Source organism: Barbus barbus, assembly GCF_936440315.1.
Source record: "Barbus barbus genome assembly, chromosome: 39".
NCBI lineage: Eukaryota > Metazoa > Chordata > Actinopteri > Cypriniformes > Cyprinidae > Barbus > Barbus barbus.
Window position 1 is genome coordinate 27,137,724 of NC_136717.1, and position 11,288 is coordinate 27,149,011.

Below are 11,288 nucleotides of genomic sequence, written 5' to 3' on the forward strand. Positions count from 1 at the left end.
CGCGCATACACATCCATAAAACACTCGCACATACATATAAACTTCCATGCAGACACACCTATAAACACTCGCACATACATATAAACTTCCATGCAGACTAGGGGTGGTCCGAATACCATTTTTTGAGCTTCGAGTATTCGGTAGTGATAAACATCGAATATTCGAAGCTTCGGTGGGAGGGGGCTGAATATATTCTTATCTCTAATAAAGGCAGGAATCTCTCTGTGTGTGTCTGTCTGTTGCATTTTTATGTCGAGAACCGTTCATCCAACTGCTGGGGACGCAAGGGAGTGCAAAGTCGCATTTTTGTGTAATATGGATACAGGCAAGTCGCGACACTTTCAGAATGAATAAAACTTTAATAAATGACAGAACAGCACAAGCCGAAAGCCGGGCGCTACATGCGGCCAGGGCAGGGTTTATATTATTTAAGAACGAACACTGCACTATAATACAAATCAATAACAGGTCTGTTAGAGCAATACTTTAAATAAAGTAGCCCAACATTTATCAAACAAACAAATAACTCCCAAATTAGCAGCACAGTAATTACTGGCGCCGTAAAGGGTAGGCTATTTAAATAAAAGAACGAAAAATGAATTAACGAAGTTCAACGAATTGTAATAAATAAAGAACACGGCAGCAGCATACTTTCAATAAAATCACATTTTAATTAACAAACAGTTTAAATAAAATTAAATGAATTCCCTTATAGAATAAAAACAGTTTAATAGTCTAAATAAAATAAACAAAATATTCTTTACAAAGTAAAACTTTTAAATAAATCACTCCCAAATCGGATAATAGCAGCACATTTTTTAAAAATAAGGTAGCCTATCTGTTATGATTGAGGCTCCCGTCACGCCCCCTCTGCACCACCAGAGGGAGCCATCCCCAGAGTACTAACCTCATTCGAACTCAGTTTCCCATCATCCCTCATACCTGGGCCTGATTGCCTTGCCACACCTGCACCTCATTTACACACACACATATAAGCAGCACACTTCCACACACACACCGCGAAGTCTTGATTTGCCCTGGCTGTCATTTCCGAGCGTTTTCTATCCGTGTTTACTTTGGTTGCTATCTCTGCCTGGTTCATCGACTCTGTGATTCTTCTCTGGTTGCCCCGACTTGGATTGTTACCCGGTCTCTGATTGTAAGCTGCCTGCCCTGACTATTCTGCCTGTTTATCTGACTACGATTTCTGCCTATTCTACGTTGATTCTACTGCCGGTGATTTACCCTGTTCTGTCTGACTATTCTGAGAATAAAGAGCTGCAAATGGATCCCTCTCAGTCTGATGTTTCGCAACACTAACATTTTTCCAACAAAATCACTCTTAAATCAGAAATTAGCAGCAGAGTAACACCGACACCATAAAAGGTATGCTAGTTAAATAAAAGAACAACAAATAAATTAAAGTTCAACAAACTGTAATAAATAAATGACAAGGTAGCATTATTTAGTGTTTAAATAAAATAAAAAAAAAATCCCTTATACAATAAAACAAAATGTAATGGGCTAAATAAAATAAGCTAACGTTAGGCTAGCTAGATACTTCACATTTCAATAAACGAACAATTTTACAAATAAAACTTTCAAATAAATAAAATCAGGTTGCAAGCTGAAGCTAGTAAAGCTACCTATTTAGCTACACTCTTTTCAAGTTGTGTGCAAGAAAGATGAGCTTGTCTACATTTTCGGGCAAAAGCGAACTTCGGGTCTTGTTAACGATGTAACTTAGCCAGCTTTTGAAAAAATGCGCTCTGATGGAGTTGAAGTGGCCGGAACGCAAAGGAGGTGTTTGGCTGCAAATGCCAGTTTAGGGTAGCGGTCACTATTTTGCTTCCACCATGCAAGCGGGCCCGACTGTACTTTTGTAGCGTCTTTTAAAAATTGCTCCATCTCTTTTTTTGCGCCGTCTCCATGTTCTTCTTCCTCGTCATCGGACTCCATCAGGATTAAAATCTCCTGATGTTTTAAATGCAAATGGTAGGCCAGTTTCAAATCGCATATTTGACACACTGCCTTTGTTTTGTCTTCAGTCAATTTAAAGTGCTCCCACACAACCGAGGTCTTGGCATTTTTGTCTTTTCTCTGAGATAAAGTAAATCACGATGTTGGTGTTGCTGCAAAGGCTAGTCATTTAAGCGCGAATGAGAACCGTTTTGCAGGGATGGATGTCACATGTTAATGTTTTTTTTTTCTTTTTCGAATATTCGAATCTCAAAATGAAAAATCCAATGCCATCCCTCCAAACGAATATTCGAATATTCTGGTCCAGCCCTAATGCAGACACACCTATAAACACTCGCGCATACATATAAACTTCCATGCATACACACCTATAAACACTGGCACATACATATAAACTCGATGCGCGCGCATACACATCCATAAAACACTCGCGCATACATATAAACTTCCATGCATATACACCTATAAACACTCGCACATACATATAAACTTCCATGCATACACACACCTATAAACACTCGCACATACATATAAACTCGATGCGCGCGCAAACACATCCATAAAACACTGGAGCATACATATAAACTTCCATGCAGACACACCTATAAACATTCGCACATACATATAAACTCGATGCGCGCGCATACACATCCATAAAACACTCGCGCATACATATAAACTTCCATGCAGACACACCTATAAACATTCGCACATACATATAAACTGGATGCGCGCGCATACACATCCATAAAACACTCGCACATACATATAAACTTCCATGCAGACACACCTATAAACACTCGCACATACATACATATAAACTCGATGCGCGGGCATACACATCCATAAAACACTCGCGCATACATATAAACTTCCATGCATGCACACCTATAAACACTCGCGAATACATATAAACTTCCATGCAGACACACCTATAAACACTCGCACATACATACATATAAACTCGATGCGCGGGCATACACATCCATAAAACACTCGCATACATATAAACTTCCATGCAGACACACCTATAAACATTCGCACATACATATAAACTGGATGCGCGCGCATACACATCCATAAAACACTCGCACATACATATAAACTTCCATGCAGACACACCTATAAACACTCGCACATACATATAAACTCGATGCGCGGGCATACACATCCATAAAACACTTGCGCATACATATAAACTTCCATGCAGACACACCTATAAACACTCGTGCATACATATAAACTTCCATGCAGACACACCTATAAACACTCGCACATACATATAAACTCGATGCGCGGGCATACACATCCATAAAACACTCGCGCATACATATAAACTTCCATGCAGACACACCTATAAACACTCGCACATACATATAAACTCGATGCGCGGGCATACACATCCATAAAACACTCGCATACATATAAACTTCCATGCAGACACACCTATAAACACTCGCACATACATATAAACTCGATGCGCGGGCATACACATCCATAAAACACTCGCATACATATAAACTTCCATGCAGACACACCTATAAACACTCGCACATACATATTATAAACTTCCATGCAGACACACCTATAAACATTCGCACATACATATTATAAACTTCCATGCAGACACACCTATAAACACTGGCGCATACATATAAACTTCCATGCAGACACACCTATAAACATTCGCACATACATATAAACTCGATGCGCGCGCATACACATCCATAAAACACTCGCGCATACATATAAACTTCCATGCATATACACCTATAAACACTCGCACATACATATAAACTTCCATGCATACACACACCTATAAACACTCGCACATACATATAAACTCGATGCGCGCGCATACACATCCATAAAACACTTGCGCATACACATCCATAAAACACTCGCACATACATATAAACCTCCATGCAGACACACCTATAAACATTCGCACATACATATAAACTCGATGCGCGCGCATACACATCCATAAAACACTCGCGCATACACATCCATAAAACACTCGCACATACATACATATAAACATCCATAAAACACTCGCGCATACATATAAACTTCCATGCAGACACACCTATAAACACTCGCACATACATACATATAAACTCGATGCGCGGGCATACACATCCATAAAACACTCGCATACATATAAACTTCCATGCAGACACACCTATAAACACTCGCGCATACATATAAACTTCCATGCAGACACACCTATAAACACTCGCACATACATATAAACTCGATGCGGGCATACACATCCATAAAACACTCGCGCATACATATAAACTTCATGCATGCACACCTATTAACACTCGCGCATACATATAAACTTCCATGCAGACACACCTATAAACACTCGCACATACATATAAACTCGATGCGCGCGCATACACATCCATAAAACACTCGCGCATACACATCCATAAAACACTCGCACATACATATAAATTTCCATGCAGACACACCTATAAACACTCGCACATACATACATATAAACATCCATAAAACACTCGCGCATACATATAAACTTCCATGCATGCACACCTATAAACACTCGCGCATACATATAAACTTCCATGCAGACACACCTATAAACACTCGCACATACATATTATAAACTTCCATGCAGACACACCTATAAACATTCGCACATACATATTATAAACTTCCATGCAGACACACCTATAAACATTCGCACATACATATTATAAACTTCCATGCAGACACACCTATAAACATTCGCACATACATATAAACTCGATGCGCGCGCATACACATCCATAAAACACTCGCGCATACATATAAACTTCCATGCAGACACACCTATAAACATTCGCACATACATATAAACTCGATGCGCGCGCATACACATCCATAAAACACTCGCATACATATAAACTTCCATGCAGACACACCTATAAACATTCGCACATACATATTATAAACTTCCATGCAGACACAACTATAAACATTCGCACATACATATAAACTCGATGCGCGCGCATACACATCCATAAAACACTCGCGCAAACATATAAACTTCCATGCATATACACCTATAAACACTCGCACATACATATAAACTCGATGCGCGCGCATACACATCCATAAAACACTCGCGCATACATATAAACTTCCATGCAGACACACCTATAAACACTCGCACATACATACATATAAACTCCATGCGCGGGCATAAAACACTCGCATACATATAAACTTCCATGCAGACACACCTATAAACACTCGCACATACATATTATAAACTTCCATGCAGACACACCTATAAACACTCGCGCATACATATAAACTTCCATGCAGACACACCTATAAACATTCGCACATACATATAAACTCGATGCGCGCGCATACACATCCATAAAACACTCGCGCATACATATAAACTTCCATGCAGACACACCTATAAACATTGGCACATACATATAAACTCGATGCGCGCGCATACACATCCATAAAACACTCACGCATGCATATAAACTTCCATGCAGACACACCTATAAACATTCGCACATACATATAAACTCGATGCGCGCGCATACACATCCATAAAACACTCGCATACATATAAACTTCCATGCAGACACACCTATAAACACTCGCACATACATATTATAAACTTCCATGCAGACACACCTATAAACATTCGCACATACATATTATAAACTTCCATGCAGACACAACTATAAACATTCGCACATACATATAAACTCGATGCGCGCGCATACACATCCATAAAACACTCGCGCATACATATAAACTTCCATGCATATACACCTATAAACACTCGCACATACATATAAACTCGATGCGCTCGCATACACATCCATAAAACACTCGCGCATACATATAAACTTCCATGCATATACACCTATAAACACTCGCGCATACATATAAACTCGATGCGCGCGCATACACATCCATAAAACACTCGCGCAAACATATAAACTTCCATGCAGACACACCTATAAACATTCCCACATACATATAAACTCGATGCGCGCGCATACACATCCATAAAACGCTCGCGCATACATATAAACTTCCATGCATATACACCTATAAACACTCGCACATACATATAAACTCGATGGGCGCACATACACATCCATAAAACACTCGCGCATACATATAAACTTCCATGCATATACACCTATAAACACTCGCACATACATATAAACTCGATGCGCGCGCATACACATCCATAAAACACTCGCGCATACATATAAACTTCCATGCAGACACACCTATAAACACTCGCACATACATATAAACTTCCATGCAGACTAGGGCTGGTCCAAATACCATTTTTTGAGCTTCGAGTATTCGGTAGTGATAAACATCGAATATTCGAAGCTTCGGTGGGAGGGGGCTGAATATATTCTTAACTCTACTAAAGGCAGGAATCTCTCTGTGTGTGTCTGTCTGTTGCATTTTTATGTCGAGAACCGTTCATCCAACTGCTGGGGACGCAAGGGAGTGCAAAGTCGCATTTTTGTGTAATATGGATACAGGCAAGTCGCGACACTTTCAGAATGAATAAAACTTTAATAAATGACAGAACAGCACAAGCCGAAAGCCGGGCGCTACATGCGGCCAGGGCAGGGTTTATATTATTTAAGAACGAACACTGCACTATAATACAAATCAATAACAGGTCTGTTAGAGCAATACTTTAAATAAAGTAGCCCAACATTTATCAAACAAACAAATAACTCCCAAATTAGCAGCACAGTAATTACTGGCGCCATAAAGGGTAGGCTATTTAAATAAAAGAACGAAAAATGAATTAACGAAGTTCAACGAATTGTAATAAATAAAGAACACGGCAGCAGCATACTTTCAATAAAATCACATTTTAATTAACAAACAGTTTAAATAAAATTAAATGAATTCCCTTATAGAATAAAAACAGTTTAATAGTCTAAATAAAATAAACAAAATATTCTTTACAAAGTAAAACTTTTAAATAAATCACTCCCAAATCGGATAATAGCAGCACATTTTTTAAAAATAAGGTAGCCTATCTGTTATGATTGAGGCTCCCGTCACGCCCCCTCTGCACCACCAGAGGGAGCCATCCCCAGAGTACTAACCTCATTCGAACTCAGTTTCCCATCATCCCTCATACCTGGGCCTGATTGCCTTGCCACACCTGCACCTCATTTACACACACACATATAAGCAGCACACTTCCACACACACACCGCGAAGTCTTGATTTGCCCTGGCTGTCATTTCCGAGCGTTTTCTATCCGTGTTTACTTTGGTTGCTATCTCTGCCTGGTTCATCGACTCTGTGATTCTTCTCTGGTTGCCCCGACTTGGATTGTTACCCGGTCTCTGATTGTAAGCTGCCTGCCCTGACTATTCTGCCTGTTTATCTGACTACGATTTCTGCCTATTCTACGTTGATTCTACTGCCGGTGATTTACCCTGTTCTGTCTGACTATTCTGAGAATAAAGAGCTGCAAATGGATCCCTCTCAGTCTGATGTTTCGCAACACTAACATTTTTCCAACAAAATCACTCTTAAATCAGAAATTAGCAGCAGAGTAACACCGACACCATAAAAGGTATGCTAGTTAAATAAAAGAACAACAAATAAATTAAAGTTCAACAAACTGTAATAAATAAATGACAAGGTAGCATTATTTAGTGTTTAAATAAAATAAAAAAAAATCCCTTATACAATAAAACAAAATGTAATGGGCTAAATAAAATAAGCTAACGTTAGGCTAGCTAGATACTTCACATTTCAATAAACGAACAATTTTACAAATAAAACTTTCAAATAAATAAAATCAGGTTGCAAGCTGAAGCTAGTAAAGCTACCTATTTAGCTACACTCTTTTCAAGTTGTGTGCAAGAAAGATGAGCTTGTCTACATTTTCGGGCAAAAGGGAACTTCGGGTCTTGTTAACGATGTAACTTAGCCAGCTTTTGAAAAAATGCGCTCTGATGGAGTTGAAGTGGCCGGAACGCAAAGGAGGTGTTTGGCTGCAAATGCCAGTTTAGGGTAGCGGTCACTATTTTGCTTCCACCATGCAAGCGGGCCCGACTGTACTTTTGTAGCGTCTTTTAAAAATTGCTCCATCTCTTTTTTTGCGCCGTCTCCATGTTCTTCTTCCTCGTCATCGGACTCCATCAGCATTAAAATCTCCTGATGTTTTAAATGCAAGTGGTAGGCCAGTTTCAAATCGCATATTTGACACACTGCCTTTGTTTTGTCTTCAGTCAATTTAAAGTGCACCCACACAACTGAGGTCTTGGCATTTTTGTCTTTTCTCTGAGATAAAGTAAATCACGATGTTGGTGTTGCTGCAAGGGCTAGTCATTTAAGAGCGAATGAGAACCGTTTTGCAGGGATGGATGTCACATGTTAATGTTTTTTTTTTTTTTTCGAATATTCGAATCTCAAAATGAAAAATCCAATGCCATCCCTCCAAACGAATATTCGAATATTCTGGTCCAGCCCTAATGCAGACACACCTATAAACACTCGCGCATACATATAAACTTCCATGCAGACACACCTATAAACACTCGCACATACATATAAACTCGATGCGCGCGCATACACATCCATAAAACACTCGCGCATACATATAAACTTCCATGCAGACACACCTATAAACATTCGCACATACATATAAACTCGATGCGTGCGCATACACATCCATAAAACACTCACGCATACATATAAACTTCCATGCAGACACACCTATAAACACTCGCACATACATATAAACTCAATGCGCGGGCATACACATCCATAAAACACTCGCGCATACATATAAACTTCCATGCAGACACACCTATAAACACTCGCACATACATACATATAAACTCGATGCGCGGGCATACACATCCATAAAACACTCGCATACATATAAACTTCCATGCAGACACACCTATAAACATTCGCACATACATATTATAAACTTCCATGCAGACACACCTATAAACACTCGCGCATACATATAAACTTCCATGCAGACACACCTATAAACATTCGCACATACATATTATAAACTTCCATGCAGACACACCTATAAACATTCGCACATACATATAAACTGGATGCGCGCGCATACACATCCATAAAACACTCGCACATACATATAAACTTCCATGCAGACACACCTATAAACACTCGCACATACATACATATAAACTGGATGCGCGCGCATACACATCCATAAAACACTCGCGCATACATATAAACTTCCATGCAGACACACCTATAAACACTCGCACATACATATAAACTTCCATGCATGCACACCTATAAACACTCGCACATACATATAAACTTCCATGCAGACACACCTATAAACACTCGCACATACATATTATAAACTTCCATGCAGACACACCTATAAACATTCGCACATACATATAAACTCGATGCGCGCGCATACACATCCATAAAACACTCGCGCATACATATAAACTTCCATGCATATACACCTATAAACATTCGCACATACATATAAACTCGATGCGTGCGCATACACATCCATAAAACACTCGCGCATACATATAAACTTCCATGCAGACACACCTATAAACATTCGCACATACATATAAACTCGATGCGCGCGCATACACATCCATAAAACACTCGCGCATACATATAAACTTCCATGCAGACACACCTATAAACATTCGCACATACATATAAACTCGATGCGTGCGCATACACATCCATAAAACACTCGCGCATACATATAAACTTCTATGCAGACACACCTATAAACATTCGCACATACATATAAACTCGATGCTCGGGCATACACATCCATAAAACACTCGCGCATACATATAAACTTCCATGCAGACACACCTATAAACACTCGCACATACATATAAACTCGATGCGCTAGCATACACATCCATAAAACACTCGCGCATACATATAAACTTCCATGCAGACACACCTATAAACATTCGCACATACATATAAACTTCCATGCAGACACACCTATAAACACTCGCGCATACATATAAACTCGATGCGCGCGCATACACATCCATAAAACACTCGCGCATACATATAAACTTCCATGCAGACACACCTATAAACACTCGCACATACATATAAACTGGATGCGCGCGCATACACATCCATAAAACACTCGCATACATATAAACTTCCATGCAGACACACCTATAAACACTCGCGCATACATATAAACTCGATGCGCGCGCATACACATCCATAAAACACTCGCATACATATAAACTTCCATGCAGACACACCTATAAACACTCGCGCATACATATAAACTTCCATGCAGACACACCTATAAACATTCGCACATACATATAAACTGGATGCGCGCGCATACACATCCATAAAACACTCGCACATACATATAAACGTCCATGCAGACACACCTATAAACACTCGCACATACATACATATAAACTGGATGCGCGCGCATACACATCCATAAAACACTCGCGCATACATATAAACTTCCATGCAGACACACCTATAAACACTCGCACATACATATAAACTTCCATGCATGCACACCTATAAACACTCGCACATACATATAAACTTCCATGCAGACACACCTATAAACACTCGCACATACATATTATAAACTTCCATGCAGACACACCTATAAACATTCGCACATACATATAAACTCGATGCGCAGGCATACACATCCATAAAACACTCGCGCATAAATATAAACTTCCATGCAGACACACCTATAAACATTCGCACATACATATAAACTTCCATGCAGACACACCTATTAACACTTGCACATACATATACTTCCATGCATAACACCTATAAACACTCGCACATACATATACTTCCATGCAGACACACCTATTAACACTCGCACATACATATACTTCCATGCAGACACACCTATAAACACTCGCGCATACATATAAACTTCCATGCATAACACCTATAAACACTCGCACATACATATACTTCCATGCAGACACACCTATTAACACTCGCACATACATATACTTCCATGCAGACACATCCATAAAACACTCGCGCATACATATAAACTTCCATGCATAAACACCTATAAACACTAGCACATACATATAAACTTCCATGCATACACACACCTATAAACACTCGCACATACATATAAACTCGATGCGCGCGCATACACATCCATAAAACACTCGCGCATACATATAAACTTCCATGCAGACACACCTATAAACATTCGCACATACATATAAACTCGATGCGCGCGCATACACATCCATAAAACACTC